Raw genomic sequence first — 18623 nt, 5'->3', positions numbered from 1 at the left:
GCCTAGGGAGAAAGAAAGGTGGATGGGAGCACCAGAGGGAGATGGAGAGCAGTCAAGGAGTAATTGTGAGAGGGGCAGAGAGAGAAAAAGAAAAAAGGGGAATAAATAAATAGACAGATAGATAGATAAATAAATAAAGGATGGGGTAAGAAGGGGAGGAGGGGCATTAATGGAAGTTAGATAAATTAATGTTCATGCCATCAGGTTGGAGGCTACTCAGATGGAATATAAGGTGTTGTTCCTCCAAACTGAGTGTGGCTTCATCTTTACAATAGAGGAGGCCATGGATAGACATATCAGAATGGGAATGGGACGTGTAATTAAAATGTGTGGCCACTGGGAGATCCTGCTTTCTCTGGCGGACAGAGCGTAGGTGTTCAGCGAAACGGTCTCCCAGTCTGCGTCGGGTCTCACCAATATATAAAAGGCCACACCGGGAGCACCGGACGCAGTATACCACACCAGCCGACTCACAGGTGAAGTGTCGCCTCACCTGGAAGGACTGTCTGGGGCCCTGAATGGTGGTGAGGGAGGAAGTGTAAGGGCAGGTGTAGCACTTGTTTCGCTTACAAGGATAAGTGCCAGGAGGGAGATCGGTGGGAAGGGATGGGGGGGACGAGTGGACAAGGGAGTCGCGTAGGGAGCGATCCCTGCGGAAAGCAGAAAGCGGGGGGAGGGAAAGATGAGCTTGGTAGTGGGATCCCGTTGGAGGTGGCGGAAGTTATGGAGAATCATATGTTGGACCCGGAGTCTGGTGGGGTGGTAGGTGAAGACAAGGGGAAATCTATCCCTAGTGGGGTGGCAGGAGGTTGGGGCGAGAGCAGATATGTGTGAAATGGGAGAGGTACGTTTGAGAGCAGAGTTCTTATTCATTTTTATTTACTCTATCTAGACTCATCATCATTTTACACACTTCAAATAGGACTCCATCATCCTCCCCTATTCCATGGTTAATAACACCAGCTTATCCAATCTTGTATGGCCAGCAAGGTAGCTTAGCTGTAGGCATATGCTATTGCAGCACCAGCAATCAGCAATTGGGGTTCAATTCCCGCAGTCATCTGTAAGAAGCTTGTACATTGTCCCCATGATTGCGTGGGGTTCCTCCAGAGGCTCCGGTTTCCTCCCATGCGCCAAAGATGTATGGATTAAGGTAAGTAAGTCATGGGCATGCTACGTTGGAGACAGAAGCAAGCAACACTTGTGAGCAGCCCCCAGCATGTATTCAGACTGTGCTCGTCGTTGATGCAAATGACGCATTTCGATTTATGTTTCAATGTGTTGATGTACATATGGCAAGCGTTGCTAATCTTTACTATTACCTTTATCTTTTCCCACAGCTAGTATTTTGCTATCCCAGCAACAGTTTTGTAAATATCTGCTTCATCATTTCCAGTGCAGTCACCTTTTTTCCCATGATATTATCATCAGAATTTACACGCAAGTTGTACTTTGGCATTGTATGCATAACCTAATCATATCCATAACCACCTTATTGCTATTATTCTTTGCTACAAAATACGGACCAATTCTGAATCTTTCCAGAGAGTGAGATCCCATAGTAGGGCAGACTGCAGCAGAAAGAATGTTTTTCCTTTTCTGCACTTATTTAGTTAAATACTTGAAGGTTAACATCAAATGATCACGATTCATGAATAACACAAAAAGTATTACAGGTCCCTAGGCTCCCTTCACTTGAATCACTTCAGAAGCCATGGATTTTTCTAGTTTTTTCACAGCACAATTTGTTCTAACCAGAAAATTTGGCTTCTAAATCTTGCCACTTTTATGAGGACATTTTAAACACATTCATACAATATACAATGCATGCAATTCAGATTGAACGCTGTCACTCAAATCTGATGGTCCTTCCTAGAGCACAATCAGACTTTTCCAATTGATGGCATAATTCCTGTTTAATTGCCAGCTTTAGAATCTGAACGCTGATACAGGACCCGGGGAGGCAAGTCCTGGGTTTGAATATTCCTTACAATATTTTGATCGCTTTGACCCATCTGAGACCAGGGCCAGAAATGATAGGGTTGCACTTCCATGTATGGAAAACAAGAAAATGTCCCACCAACCCAACCTTGGTTCATATCATGAATTCTTCTGCTAAACCAACCTTTCAGCAGGTGTCATTATTCCTCACCTGAGTTTACCTGAAGCCATTGTGTGGAAACATGCCTTGATAACACAAGGTTTTTATTTAAACAAATATCGTCAAAATGAAGAGCAGAAATGTGGTCATTATTGTTGACATTAGTCATTTTCCTGAACCTTACCTGATGTTCTCTGCCATTGAAGTACCTCATTCTCTAACAGCTGATCATAGTCCCAAAGAAAAGTTTGTTCCCAATTGATGTTGGTGTTTTAATGTGTCATGATACTGGAGACCACTCTTGTGGTTTGATTCTCTGAAACTGTCCTCTTGGTTGAGAATCAGTTGTGTTCACATGGCAAGACTTCTGGGTTGAGGGTTGGCATGGCGACGTTGCAATAAGCATAATGCTATTAGAACACCAGTGATTTGTGTTCAATTCTGCTACTGTCTATAAGGAGCTTGTGTGTTTTCCCCATGACTGCGTGGGTTTCCTCTGGGTGCTCTGGTTTCCTTCCACATTCCAAAAATGTACGGGTTATTAGGTTAATTGGTCAGATGGGAGTAACTGGGCACTGAAGGCTCATTGGGCTGGAAGAGCCTATTACAAAAACTACAGGCAACTGTCAGGTCAGCAAAAATGGTCATCAGCTGCTGCCTGTTGTCACTGCGGGACTTTTACACATCCAGGACAAAGAAATGGACAGGAAAATCACTGCAAACGCAACCTTCCATGAAAACTACCTTTCCCAAAAGCTAAACACAAGAGATTCTGCAGAAAATGTCAGATGTCAGGGGTAAGTGCTTTACTCAGAGAGTGGTGAGTGCGTGGAATGGGCTTCCGGCAACAGTGGTGGAGGTGGATATGATAGGGTCTTTTAAGAGGCTTTTAGATAGGTACATGGAGCTTAGTAAAATAGAGGGCTATAGGTAAGCCTAGTATTTTCTGAGGTAGGGACATGTTCAGCACAACTTTGTGGGCTGAAGGGCCCATATTGTGCTGTAGGTTTTCTATGTTTCTATGTTTCCAATACAAGATTACGTTTATTGTCACATGGCAGGTGCAATGAAAAACCTATAAACAATGCAAGAACAGATGCAATTGGAACAAAAAATAATCTATTGCTTTGTAAAGTGGTCATAGTGTTAATAAACACTAGAAATTCTGCAGGAGCTGGAAGTCTAGAGCAACACTCGCAAAATGCTGGAGGAACTCAGCAGGTCAGACAGCACCTATAGAAATTAATAATCGATGTTTCAGGCTGGAACCTTCCACCAAGACTGCAAAGGAAGGGGGATGATGCCAGAATAAAAAGGTGGGGGAATGGGAAATGGTGCAAGCTAGGAGGTGGTATGTGAAGGCAAGTGGGTGGTAAGAAACTGGGAGGTGACAGGCGAAAAAGGTAAAGGAGAGGAAGGTAAAGGGAGAGGAAAGAATCTGAAGGGAGAGGATTGTGGACCGTGGGAGAAAGGGAAGGAGAAAGGGCACCAGGAGGAGGGTTAGGCCGGTGAGGAGGAGAGGGAATGGGGAATAGAAGAAGAGGGAAGGGAGATGGAGGAAAATTATCAGGACTTGGAGAAATCAATGTTCACTCCATCAGATTGGAGTCTACCTAGATGGAATATAGGATGTAGCTCTAACCTAAGAATGGCTTCATCATGGCAGCAGAAGAGGCCATGGACTGGAATGGGGATTGGAATTGAAATGGTTAGCCTCTGGGAAATCCTGCGGATGGAGTGAAGATGGGAGAAAGCTCCATTCTGGAAAATGCTATAGGACTATTAAAATTAAAACTTTACACTATCCTAAAGGTTTTTTCCCCAGGCAGTTAACCTGATCGACGATTCTAGTTAACCATCTTCTCCCCTCTGTCTATTACCCCTGTTCCTGCAATGCACTGTAAGCATTTAAACCACTTTTAATGTGCTGTTTGCATTGTAAATGCATGCTGGTATTTATATATTCATACATATTTTATTCCATATTCATTCTTTAATCGCTCACATTATTTTTATATAATTCTTTATTCTTTTTAGTCATTGAATGCTATTGTTTATGTTGCACCTCACACCAAAGCATCACGGCAAATTCCTAATATATGTGAATGTATATGGTGAATAAAGTTTATCCTTGATATTAAAGTGAGCACATCTATTTACAGTGGACAAGGTTTGTTGCCTGTATTTAATCTAGGTTGACTCTAAACGTGACTTCTGTGCCTCTGTTCTGTAAGTCTCATGAGTAGATAGTGATTGATCAATAGGCACTTCAACACAGCATTCCCAGTTCCAGTTGTGGAGACCACCATGTTGTTGTCCCAATTGAGCAGCAGCAGGCATCCAAGTTTCAGCACTTCAATTCCTCTGACTATGGTCAGCTCCCACTGTCTCTTTAAGACTCAGATGGCCACTTATTGCCTGCCACATTCCTTCATGGAAAGTCTGTACAGTCGGCCCTCCTTATCTGCGAGGGATTGGTTCCAGGACCCCTCGCAGATACCAAAAATTGCGGATGCTCAAGTCCCTTATTTAACCTGTCTCAGAGCGGTGGTCTTTAGGACCTGGCGGAACCCCTGACCTTATTTAACCTGTCTCAGAGCGGTGGTCTTTAGGACCTGGCGGAACCCCTGACCTTATTTAACCTGTCTCAGAGCAGTGGTCTTTAGGACCCAGCGGAACCCCTGACCTTATTTAACCTGTCTCAGAGCGGTGGTCTTTAGGACCTGGCGGAACTCTGAATCCACAATGTTTCTTTCACGAAAATAATCACGATCATGATTGAAAATAAAGTGGAAATAATAAAGCGATCAGAAAGAGGTGGAACACCATTGGTCATTGGAAAAGCGTTAGGCTACAGTCGGTCAACGATCAGAACAATTTTAAAGGATAAAGCGAGAAAGGCCCTGCCCCAATGAAAGCTACAATTATTACTAAGCAACGCAGTTGTTCAATTATTGAAATACATACTTTTCTTAAGAGTTTTTTATGCATAGAAAGGTAAAATATATACTATTTTCTAAGACAAATGTTTGACTAACTGATGCTAAATAATACTGGATGTAGCTGTTCCGACTTACTTAGTAAGAGAACTTCTGATTTTTTTCGATCCCGATCCACAATAATCTACGCACATCCTCCCGTATACTTTAAATCATCTCTATGTTACTTATAATACCTAATACAATGTAAATTATGTAAATAATGTAAATAGCCATTATACTACATTTTTCAGGGAATAATGACATGAAAAAAAGTCTGTACATGCTCGAACAAGTGCTGGAAGACACTTCCGGGTTTTCTCGATTCGCGGTTGGTTGAATTTGCACATGCAGAACTTGCGGATAAGGAGGGCCGACTGTATTTAATGGCGTCGTGCTGAGCACCCAGTGCTCAATAAATAGAGTTTCATGTCTAGTACCACAATTTGTGGTTTTAACTTTGAATTTCATTTGTGTGGTCTTGATTATTCTGAGTCTGAGTGAATTAGCTGTTAGTTGTTAGCTGTGAGGAGGATGCAGGGTGACTTGGATAGGTTAGGTGAGTGGGCAAATTCATGGCAGATGCAATTTAATATGGATAAATGTGAGGTTATCCACTTCGGTGGCAAGAACAGGAAAACAGATTATTATCTGAATGGTGGCCAATTAGGAAAAGGGGAGGTGCAACGAGACCTGGGTGACATTGTACACCAGTCATTGAAAGTGGGCATGCAGGTACAGCAGGCGGTGAAAAAGGCAAATGGTATGTTGGCATTCATAGCAAAAGGATTCAAGTACAGGAGCAGGGAGGTTCTACTGCAGTTGTACAAGGCCTTGGTGAGACTGCACCTGGAGAATTGTGTGCTGTTTTGGTCCCTTAATCTGAGGAAAGACATTCTTGCCATAGAGGGAGTACAAAGAAGGATCACCAGATTGATTCCTGGGATGGCAGGACTTTCATATGAAGAAAGACTGGATCGACTAGGCTTATACTCGCTGGAATTTAGAAGACTGAGGGGGGATCTTATTGAAATGTATAACATTCTAAAGGGATTGGACAGGCTAGATACAGGAAGATTGTTCCCAATGTTGGGGAAGTCCAGAACGAGGGGTTACAGTTTAAGAATAAAGGGGAAGCCTTTTAGGACCAAGATGAGGAAAAACTTCTTCACACAGAGAGTGGTGAATCTGTGGAATTCTCTGCCACAGGAAACAGTTGAGGCTGGTTCATTGGCTATATTTAAGAGGGAGTTAGATATGGCCCTTGTGGCTAAAGGGATCAGAGGGTATGGAGAGAAAGCAGGTACAGGGTTCTGAGTTGGATGATCAGCCATGATCATACTGAGTGGCGGTGCAAGCTCGAAGGGCTGAATGGCCTACTCGCACCTATTTTCTATGTTTCTATGTTAATTCTAGACCTCACCCTACACTTGGGTTCACCGCCATCCACAGCTCTCATGTTACACACTGCCAACATTGCAGGAATATTCTTAGATGAATGAAAATAGCATCTTCTGCTTTATTTGGAATTTTAAGATCGAAGACTTTCAGATCATTTTTAATTATATCATTCCTAACTGAAAGCTAAAGGTCAGCTTTCCAATTGATTTGATTATCAGTACAGGACAGACTTAATTTGGTTCTATGTGAGTTCATTGTTGGGTGCAAAATATATTGGCACCTGTCTGCTAAAGCATGAGTCCAAATGAGTTTCAACTGATTATTACATTTAGTCACAAATGGTTTCATGGTTAGAAGTTCCTTATGGCAATGCCTTGACTCATTAATGACTTTGCTTGCATCATAAGAACAAAAACAGGATACTTGCTAAATGCACAACGTTCAGGTCCAGCCACAATTCTTCAGGTGAAACAGGTAGATGGCAAAGACTGCACTGCATGAGGGCAGAACTTGTGTGAGTGTCAAGTAACATCCCCACACAAAGGTGACAGGCATTTACCATCCCCAGCAAGACAAAACCTGGGCAACTACATTTGATAATCAACATCATTATCACAGCTGAGTATCATATCGTCAGCATCATGGGGAAATTCATATGGACTAGCTGACAACAAAGCCAGGTCAGAGATTGGGTATCCCGTGGTGAGTGACTCATTGCCTGACATTCCAAGGCCTTCCCACCAACTATGAAGCATATCAGGAGTACAATGGAACATTTTCCACCTGTCTGGATTTCCAACTCTCTTGCCACAATCCAGGATAAAACAGTCCAGTTAACTGGCACCTTTCCCAACCTAAACCTTCATTACCCCCACCAATGACACCCACAAAATGCACTGCAATCACTTGGCAAGGATTTCGGTAGCTTCAGCCATCAAGACTTCTGTTACCTGGAATGCAAGAACAGCAGGCACATTGGATGACTACAATCAATGGTGTCTTCTCCTAGTTACACACAACTATGGTGCACATAGGTACCAACGATATAGGTAAAAAATGGGATGAAGTCCTACAAGGTGAATTTAGGGAGTTAGCAGATAAATTAAAAAGTAGGACCACAAAGGTAATAATCTCTGGATTACTACCAGTGCCACGTGCTAGTCAGAGTAGAAATAGGAGGATATTTCAGTTGAATATGTGGCTTGAAAAATGGTGCAAGGAGGAGGGATTCAAATTTCTGGGGCATTGGAACCAGTTCTGGGGGAGGTGGGACCGGTATAAACAGGATGGTCTGCACCTGGGCTGGACTGGAACCAATGTCCTAGGGGGAGCGTTTGCTACTGCTGTTCAGGAGGCTTTAAACTAATGTGGCAGGGGGATGGGAACAAGTGCAGAGAGACAGAGAGGTGTAAAATGAGGGTAGAAGCAAAAAGTAGTAAGGTGAAAAGTAAACGTGGCAGGCAGGCAAATCCAGGGCAAAAAGCAAAAAGAGCCACTTTTCAACATAATTGTATAAGGGTTAAGAGTGTTGTAAAAACAAGCCTAAAGGCTTTATGTGTCAATGAGAGGAGCATTCATAACAAGGTGGATGAATTGAATGTACAGATAGTTATTAATGAATATGATATAGTTGGGATCACAGAGACGTGGCTCCAGGGTGACCAAGGATGGGAGCTCAACATCCAGGGATATACAATATTCAGGAGGGATAGACAGGTAAGAAAAGGAGGTGGGGTAGCATTGCTGGTTAGAGAGGAGATTAACACAATAGAAAGGAAGGACATTAGCCTGGAAGATGTGGAATCGATATGGGTAGAGCTGCATAACACTAAGGGGCAGAAAACGCTTGTGGGAGTTGTGTACAGGCCACCTAACAGTAGTAGTGAGGTTGGGGATGGCATTAAACAAGAAATTAGAAATGCGTGCAATAAAGGAACAGCAGTTACAATGAGTGACTTCAATCTACATATAGATTGGGTGAACCAAATTGGTAAGGGTGCTGAGGAAGAGGATTTCTTGGAATGTATGCGGGATGGTTTTCTGAACCAACATGTCAAGGAACCAACTAGAGAGCAGGCCATTCTAGATTGGGTATTGAGCAATGAGGAAGGGTTAGTTAGCAATCTTGTCGTGTGAGGCCCCTTGGGTAAGAGTGACCATAATATGGTGGAATTCTTCATTAAGATGGAGAGTGACATAGTTAATTCAGAAACAAAGGTTCTGAACTTAAAGAAGGGTAACTTTGAAGGTATGAGACGTGAATTAGCTAAGATAGACTGGCAAATGATACTTAAAGGGTTGACGGTGGATATGCAATGGCAAGCATTTAAAGATCGCATGGATGAACTACAACAATTGTTCATCCCAGTTTGGTAAAAGAATAAACCAGGGAAGGTAGTGCACCCGTGGCTGACAAGGGAAATTAGGGATAGTATCAAGTCCAAAGAAGAAACATATAAATTAGCAAAAAAAAGCAGCACACCTGAGGACTGGGAGAAATTCAGAGACCAGCAGAGGAGGACAAAGGGCTTAATTAGGAAAGGGAAAAAAGATTATGAGAGAAAGCCGGCAGGAAACATAAAAACTGACTGTAAAGGCTTTTATAGATATGTGAAAAGAAAAAGATTGGTCAAGACAAATATAGATCCTTTACAGTCAGAAACAGTTGAATTGATCATGGGGAACAAAGACATGGCAGACCAATTGAATAACTACTTTGGTTCTGTCTTCACTAAGAAGGACATAAATAATCTTCCGGAAATAGTAAGGGACCGATGGTCTAGTGAGATGGAGGAACTGAGGGAAATACATGTTAGTAGGGAAGTGGTGTTAGGTAAATTGAAGGGATTAAAGGCAGATAAATCCCCAGGCCAGATGGTCTGCATCCCGGAGTGCTTAAGGAAGTAGCCTAAGAAATAGCAGATGCATTAGTGATAATTTTTCAAAACTCCTTAGATTCTGGATTAGTTCCTGAGGATTGGAGGGTGGCTAATGTAACCTCACTTTTTAAAAAAGGAGGGAGAGCGAAACCAGGGAATTATAGTCTGGTTAGTCTGACATCGGTGGTGGGGAAAATGCTAGAGTCGGTTATCAAAGATGTGACAACAGCACATTTGGAAAGAGGTGAAATCATCGGACAAAGTCAGCATGGATTTGTGAAAGGAAAATCATGTCTGACAAATCTTATAGAATTTTTTGAAGATGTAACTAGTAGAGTGGATAGGGGAGAGCCAGTGGATGTGGTATATTTAGATTTTCAAAAGGCTTTTGACAAGGTCCCACACAGGAGATTAGTGTGCAAACTTAAAGCACACGGTATTGGGGTTATGGTATTGATGTGGATAGAGAATTGGTTGGCAGACAGGAAGCAAAGAGTGGGAGTAAACGGGACCTTTTCAGAATGGCAGGCAGTGACTAGTAGGGTACCGCAAGGCTCAATGCTGGGACCCCAGTTGTTTACAATATATATTAATGATTTAAACAAGGGAATTAAATGCAGCATCTCCAAGTTTGCGGATGACACGAAGCTGGGCAGCAGTGTTAGCTGTGAGGAGGATGCAGGGTGACTTGGATAGGTTAGGTGAGTGGGCAAATTCATGGCAGATGCAATTTAATGTGGATAAATGTGAGGTTATCCACTTCGGTTGCAAGAACAGGAAAACAGATTATTATCTGAACGGTGGCCGATTAGGAAAAGGGGAGATGCAACGAGACCTGGGTGTCATTGTACACCAGTCATTGAAGGTGGGCATGCAGGTACAGCAGGCGGTGAAAAAGGCAAATGGTATGTTGGCATTCATAGCAAGAGGATTCGAGTACAGGAGCAGAGAGGTTCTACTGCAGTTGTACAAGGCCTTGGTGAGACTGCACCTAGAATATTGTGTGCAGTTTTGGTCCCTTAATCTGAGGAAAGACATTCTTGCCATAGAGGGAGTACAGAGAAGGTTCACCAGATTGATTCCTGGGATGGCAGGACTTTCATATGAAGAAAGACTGGATCGACTAGGCTTATACTCACTGGAATTTAGAAGATTGAGGGGGGATCTTATTGAAACGTATAAAATTCTAAAGGGATTGGACAGGCTAGATGCAGGAAGATTGTTTCCGATGTTGGGGAAGTCCAGAACGAGGGGGTCACAGTTTAAGGATAAAGGGGAAGCCTTTTATGACCGAGATGAGGAAAAACTTCTTCACACAGAGAGTGGTGAATCTGTGGAATTCTCTGCTACAGGAAACAGTTGAGGCCGGTTCATTGGCTATATTTAAGAGGAAGTTAGATATGGCCCTTGTGGCTAAAGGGATCAGGGGGTATGGAGAGAAAGCAGGTACAGGGGCTGGACCCATCTAAGCAGGATCAGCTCTGGAGTTCCTTCACTAGAAAGGCTACAGTAGTTCAAGAAAATGCATTGTCCCAATTTCTGAAGAGCATCTAGGGATGAGTAAAAAATTTTGGCCAGACAATGATGCCCAGATCCCAAACAGTGAATACAAAGGAACAGTCATCCAAATAGGCCAGGTCATCAGAACTCCTGCCCACATTCAACTGGTAGTAGAAACAGAAAGATGATTACAATTTACATAAACTCACTAGAATATTGTCATCATCGTTATCGTTATGTGCTGTGTCATATTGCATGGACGATCATGGTCCCATGACCATGATTGTTCTTGGCACATTTTTCTACAAAAGTGGTTTGCCGTTGCCTTCTTCTGGTCAGTGACTTTGCAAGACGGGTGACCCCAGCAATTATCAATACTCTTCAGCGATTGTCTGCCTGGCGTCAGTGGTCACATAACCGGGACTTGTGATATGCACCAGCTGCTCATACAACCATCCACCACCTGCTCTATAGCTTCACGTGACCCTGATTGGAGGGGTTAAGCAGATGCTACACCTTGCCCAAGGGGGAGCTTCAGGCTAGAGGAAGGAAGGAGTGCCTTACACCTCCTTTGGTAGAGACATAACTTAACTCCCCCATCCCTCAATGTACCTTATCCTCTGTGTAAAATAATTTACCTCTCAGGAATCTTTTAAATCTCTCTCCTCATCTTGTATCTATGCCTTCCAATTTTAGAACCCTCTCCCCCCGCCCCCCCCTCCCCACCACAACCAACCCTGGAGCTGGATAGTTCAAGTCTGACGAAACGAACAGAATTGATGGATAAGGGAGCCATTTGGTCCATGTGTCTGTGTACTAACCCATTAACCCTCTACACTTTGCCCAATGGTGACCTGCGGGCTAGTAGGGGGAGGTGGTGCCTTACAACCTTTGGCAGGGATGTTTCTCCACCCCACCACCCAGCTAGAATATTAGTACACCTTTTAATGGTTTCCCAATATAACCCCTGTGTGATGGAGCTAATGCTCTATGCTAAATACCACCACTAACCGGGATAAACAGGTAGCACATTTTAACCAGGATCCTCAGCTATGAGACTCCACTTTATGATTTTACTTTGGGCAGTTCTGGGCCCCTTATCTAAGAAAGGATGTGCTGGCATTGGAGAGGGTCAAACAGAAGTTCACGAGAATAACCCAGGAATGAAAGGGTTCATATATAAGGAGCGTTTGATGGCTCTGGGCCTGTACTCACTGGAGTGTAGAAGAATGACAGGGGATCTTATTGAAATCTATCAAATACTGAATAGCCTAGATAGAGTGGACATGGAGAGGATGTTTTCTGTCGTGGGAATCTCAGGCCAAAGAGCACAGCTTCAGAACACTAGGATGTCCCTCAAGAACAGAGGTAAAAAGGAATTTCTTTAGCCTGAGGGTGGTGAATCTGTGGAATTCATTTCCACTGTCAGCTACGGAGGCCAAGTCTACTTAAAGCAAAGGTTGATAGGTTCATTGTTGGTAAGGGTCTCAAAGGTTATAAGAAGAAGGAAGGAGGATGGGGTTGAGAGGGATAATAAATCAGGCATGATGGAATGGCAGAGCAAACTTGATGGACTGTAAGGCCTAATTTGCTCCTCTGTTTTATGGTCTGAGTTGAGTTCATTTTTGTTGTTGTTATGGCATGCATCTGCTGACAAAATTTGTGTGAGTGATGTCTTCAATGTATTTCAGTTTGTTGCTTTCAGGTTTAATTCAGTGTGGAATATGTGAGCTCTCATTAATTAGAGGAAAATTATTTTCCTTAATAGTCCACATTTGGTAATTAATTGCCAATTAAGAATTCCAAGATAAACTGCAAAGTCTGCACCAGAAGTCTTGATTAGATCAGTGTGAAGAAAGACTGTGTTCCCCGTGGAAGCAGTAATCTTAGATGTTTTACAGGAGGCCATTTGGCCTGTCTAATCTATGCTGTATGATTGTCGAGCAAACCTGTTCGTCCCCAATATCCCACTCATTCCCTATAACATTCTTCACCTATAATTGTCCAATTCCTCTGAAAAGACAGCTTATACCACGTTTTACAAGCAATGACTTCCACATCAAGTCTTCAAAGTTCATGGATCCTTGTGGATGATTTCTCCTAGTCTGGCTGATGTAATATGTCCTGCAGTCCTCACATTAGATTTTATAGACTATATTGGTCTTGTTTAATAGCTTGGTTCATTCTTTTGGACTGTAAAGTGAGCAACTGAAATTCTATGTTCTAGGAGCAGTCGGGCTGCCATTTCCAAGGTATCTTGAGTGTATGGAAAGACAAGCCATTTGGTCGCTTTTTGGTTGGTGTGTTGTCGACCTGCAGCAAACATTACACTTGCCAAACTGGGAAAACACTATCCACAAGTACCCATGAACATCAACTGGTTGTAAAGAAGCATGGCCAGACCTCTGTCGTCTCTACCCATGAAGATCGAGAGGGGTACAAGTTCAACTGGGCATCAGTGAAAGTCACTGCGCAAGCAGATTTGCGGCATGCAGGAGAATTCCTAGAAGTGTGGTTCTCCGCGAACAATCCTGTAAACAAACACACAGACCTCAATCCCATTTATGAGCAAAATTCCAAACTACAATGCGTAAAGTTCATCACACAGCCAGTCAGCGACGAGACGCACCACAAATCCTCCCCACGTCAAAAATGAGTTTCCGAAATGATGACCAATCAGCTGATCGACAAGTATATAAAGGTCAAGCGTTTGAAGGACACACCACAATCAATAGCACACTGACAACGTCTCCACAAAACGTTTGCAAGTAAATTGCCAAGATCGGATAACAACTCAATCCAACCCAAAATACTTTATACTTGTGGCAAGAGGCTGCAGAGGATTTTCGATTCAGCCAGCTCCATTACAGGCACAGCCCTCCCTGCCATTGAAGACACCTTCAGGAGTAGGTGCGTCTATCAAGTAAAGGCCCTCACCTTTAGGACATGCCCTCTTCTCATTACCACCATGAGAATGAGATATTGGTGTATGACATCCCACACTCAACGATTCAGCAACAGCTTCTTCCCATCTGTCATCAGATTTATGGATGATCTATGAACAGGTGATCATTATTTCATTACCTTTTTTGTTTGCACTATTTATTTAATTTCCAATTTATAATAATTTTATGTCTTTGCACAGTACCGTTGCCACAAACTAATTTCATATCATATAAATCAGCGATAATAATTCAGACTCTGACTTCAGCCAGAAGACAGGAGAAGGAAAGACTTTTTAATAGGTTCTTATTTCTTCATATTTGCTGTAGAAATAACCAGTGTTTCTTATTATCAGTCAGCTATCCGCCCCCCAGTAGGGAGGCTTTGCTAGCAGACCCTCCCCCCCCCAGAAATGGGTAAAATTGCTGAAGGGAGATCTAAAAATGCCCAGTTAAACCAGTGCAGAATATCAGAAGTAGCGACCTCAGCACAGGCAAGTTGTACCAACAAAGGGTTAGCCTGTCAGACTGCCAAACCACACACAGGGGGTCGCCTGATCTCTGGGATAACATGTGGGTTGATTTTTGTTCTTGTCCCGTCACTTTTGCTTTGAGCTCCGTCCTTTGATCATGACTTTGAAAAGCTGAGCCGGAGCGAACAATGCACAAGCGGTAATTCCCCACAATTACGTTTGATTTCTGTCTGATCTGATTTGTGTAGCAAATAGAGAAATGTGAGGAATGAAATTGATTTCTGTGGAGTGTGCTCAACGTAACCGTGGGAACACAAGCTACCGCTGCTCTTAGCTTTCAACGTATCGACCGAACTCAAACTATATTAAAAGTGGTCCACTTAGGTCATAATCCACTACAGGATGTCCATCAGGTACATAAGAAGCAGTTATTACACAGGAGATGGTGTATCTGGAGAGGGAGTTCTAGCTATAGCTGTACAGGACATGTGATGATAGTCCTTATTTAGAGAGTGATATACATGCACTAATTCAGAGAAGGTTCACAAGGCTGATTCCTGGGATGAGAGGCTGTCTGATTAGGATTACTGAGCACGTTGAACCCAGGTTCTTTTGTGGTTGGAAGTCTGGCTGGTCAGGGCACAGGATACCACCATTCATACATGTGTGAACGACAGTGAAGGCAGAGTAGGAGAGAGTCTGTGAGTTTGCAAGTCCTGGGTCAAGTATTGGAGGCCCGGAGGTGGCTGGTCCCGGGGTTGGGGGACTGCCTTTGAAAGCGAGTGGGTGAGTGGATGGGTTGCTGGGAGGGTGGGAATAAAAGACTTGTTGTTGTTGTTGCTTGTGACTTTCTGCTGAACATTGTGGACACGCTATAGTGGTGCTGGACGTAGCAATACTTGCGGGCTGCCCCCAGCATGTACTTAGGTGTGTTGGTTTTTAATGTAAACAATGCGTTTCACTCTACTTTTCGATGTGACATATGAATCAAAATCTAAATCTGAAGCTGAGATCATTCGTGCCAATCATTGCCATAAAACTAGAAGGGGTATCGATAAGGCAGATTGCAAGAAAAATTTCGTGATAAGGCTGGAGAACATACAGTTAGGGAAAGAGGAAAGAAATTTAGAACAGATACAAGGAGGACCTTTTTCACCATGATTACCTAGAATGGACTGCCGAGGGAACAGCTGAAGCTGGGTTTGCTGATGGCATTGAAGAAGTTTCTAAGTGAAAACTTACACAGTTTTGTCTTCTTTTGCACAATGGTTGTTTGTTAATATATACTGTACTGTATAGCCTACATTATAATAAGGGACTACTTTATGTTTTAGTAAAACATTGCAAGCACTATTAGGCACGTATTGATCTGTACGTGTGTGCCGAGTTCAGATTATTCTAGTAAAGAACCATGAAACTTAGCTCCCGTCTTCAGCGTTTTTATTAATAACTTTGTTGTGTAACCAGGCCACATACAAAACAAATTGGCAACGAGGTTAATGAACCTACATCTTATTGGAACACCGTGTTTTAGTTGATAAGGACACTCGGAGGAAGAACGCAAGGAATGAGCCAAGTAGCGGGAGAAGGAGGCAGAGCGAGGCCGCGAGTCCGAAAGGAAGCGGCAGCACAGCTGGGGTCAGGAACGTCGGGAGACCAAGAGCCACAGCACGTCCAGGCGAGACCACAGCCGGCGCTGACCCCCAGGGGCTGAGGGTCTGCCTGCACCAGAAGGGAGATAAAAAGGAGCGACACACACATCTGGGTGGAGTGTGCTCGTGGCGCTAGCAAAAAGGACACGTGAGACAAAAAGAAAACAAGGGGAAAACGGGGCTAAATTAATATAACAAAGGTGTCAATGATTGGAACCATTACAGCATTTGATAGTGGCATTGAAGACTGGACAACTTACATTGAAAGAGTGGAGTTATATTGTGAGGCTAATGGTGTTAATGATGAAAAGAAAGCCGGCATCTTACTCAGTATTATGGGAGCAAAAACATACCTCTGAAACAAACTAAACTACTGCTAAAGACTTACACAGGACAGAAAGTGCGTCCCAAAGGCAAATTTAAAGTGACAGTGACCTACGGAGACAAAACACACCAGCTGAACCTCTATGTACTGAAAAATGGAGGACCACCTTTGCTCGGACGTGAATGGCTCAGGAAAATCCAGTTGGACTGGCACACCGTCAAGGCACTAGATGTGTCAGCAAAGGAGGACAGCTTGGCGGGGAAGATGTCCACAGCTCTCCTCTCACTCATTGTCGACTATTACAATGACAAGGAGGAGCTAGACAGCGTGGACAATGAGGACGAGCGCAGTATCCGTGGCCGCGACTCGGATGAAGATAGAGTGGATGCAAGTGAGACAGATATTGCCAATAAGCAGGATGATGAAGACTACCTGGAAGTAAAAGAGCAGATGTACCAGGAGAAATCGAAATCTCTCAAAAGACAGTTACAGCAGTTAGAGGAAGCACTTTGCAGGAGTATCAGAAAAGGATGAAGAAACCAGATCAACAATACAAGGGAAGAATACGAAATGCAGAGCCTTTTCTGCAACTGGAGACAGAACAAGTGGAAAGGAATTATATTAAAGAGAAGAAAGCAGCAGTGAAGGAATTTGAAGATAAAAAGATTGAGTTAGAAGAAAAGAAAAATTTGATTGAGATTGAGAGGCTAATAATGGAACTCACAGGAGATTCTATGGAGGTAAAGCCAATAATGATGAGGAAACTAAGGAGGAGACCTAATGACCCTGTTCCAATTACAGACAAAAGACAAAAACCTGCACCTGCGCAGTTAAATTACTTGTTAACAGATGAACAGATAATGGAAAATCTGTGAACTCTCAATAAGCTTAAATCTTCGAAAAGACCTGTATCTCCATTCAAACAGAACAGCTTTCGCATAAGGTAAATCTCAAACCAATCATTTCCTCCATTGAGAATCATACACTTAATCCTTGCAGGAAAGTTTCTTTTGCACATACGTATTTTGAATCCTCAGCCAATGTGTCCTGTTTTTCACAAAGAAGTTGGGAAACAGCAACAAAACAGAGGCGAATTCTGGCAACAAACTGTCAGGTTTCTATTGTATTTTCACACTTGTGCTGAATGTGCATCTAAAGGAATTCTCCCTCTTGAGCCAGACGGATAGCACTGCAAGTAATCCTTAATATCAGCAAAACTGTACTTTAACAGCAGCTTAAGAACAATGGAATGAACAACAGGATTTCAAACAACTGCTTCATCAAATGGTGAACGATTACTGATCTTTCTGCGAGTCATTGGAGTGCCCCGACTTCTGAATAACTAGCAGAGACAACAGATCACCAACCACTTCTTTTGTTGGTGGCAAGTCATCTTTGAAGCAGACCATGGAAACCGAAGCTACGAAAAATGCATCACACCTCTTGCGAAATATGACTAATTTTGCTATAGCTTCACTTATTTCTTCTGTTACCGCTGGTGCATAATCATCATCTAGAGAAGTACGGCACAGTGGGCGGAGTGGCTGTCCTGATTCAAGCCACTGCCTTATAGATTTTAAACAGTAAAAATGATCACATGGAAGCAGGATGAGTTCCCTGAGTTCTCCTAAGCAAATTGTACATTCTTTCAGATCATACCTGAGGAACAGACATCCTGCACTATTTTTACAGTCCCTGAGGACCTGAATCATGGCCCAAAGGAACCGTCGGGATCTCACATCAGAGTTACTGTTCAAACCCTTTGCAAGTTGACCAGCGTAGAATGCAACCTTGTTCTCCAATTTATCATGTGTTTCCTTAACTCCCAACATAATGTGTTCCACAAAAAGTGACAACATTTCCGTCTTCTCCTGAGCATCTTCCCAGCACTCTTGCTGAATCATCAGCACAAAGATATGAAACACGAATAGAAGATGGAAACATATATTACGATAAGAGATGGTATCATAAAGATCAGGCTACCTATTTGGAATCTAAGGAGAATATGAAGATTGGCTGTGTAATTAGCTCAGTTGGAACAAATGAGATATGGGTAAGGAAGACAAGTGATAGCACAAAGATGCGTATATATCTAGGACAGCCGCATAGAAGAGTCTTTGTTATACGGAGTTGATCTGCTGCCTAGAACTCTTAGCAATTTGAAGACACACATCTTCTTAACTCCCTATACTCAGAGGTCAACTGCTCATGACTTTTATTTGGAAATCTGTATTAAAACAAACAAGTTTATTGACAGATGTTCCCAGGAGAGGCAGAGAAGACACCCGCCCCCCCCCAGAGACTAGCAACTTGAGTTATAAATGGGTCTTAGACCAAAAGTTAAAAAAAGCTTGTTATAATTCAATATTATT

At 42.9% G+C, this 18623-nt stretch overlaps 1 pseudogene; it reads left to right on the top strand.

Annotated features, from left to right (window-relative positions):
• The first annotated feature begins 16515 nt into the window (after positions 1 to 16515).
• On the top strand, positions 16516 to 18397 carry LOC140718826 (sin3 histone deacetylase corepressor complex component SDS3-like; annotated as a pseudogene).
• Positions 18398 to 18623: the final 226 nt, after the last annotated feature.

The sequence above is a fragment of the Hemitrygon akajei genome, chromosome 30 (assembly GCF_048418815.1).
Source record: "Hemitrygon akajei chromosome 30, sHemAka1.3, whole genome shotgun sequence".
Taxonomy (NCBI): Eukaryota; Metazoa; Chordata; class Chondrichthyes; order Myliobatiformes; family Dasyatidae; genus Hemitrygon; species Hemitrygon akajei.
This window is presented reverse-complemented; position numbering and strand designations above follow the sequence as displayed.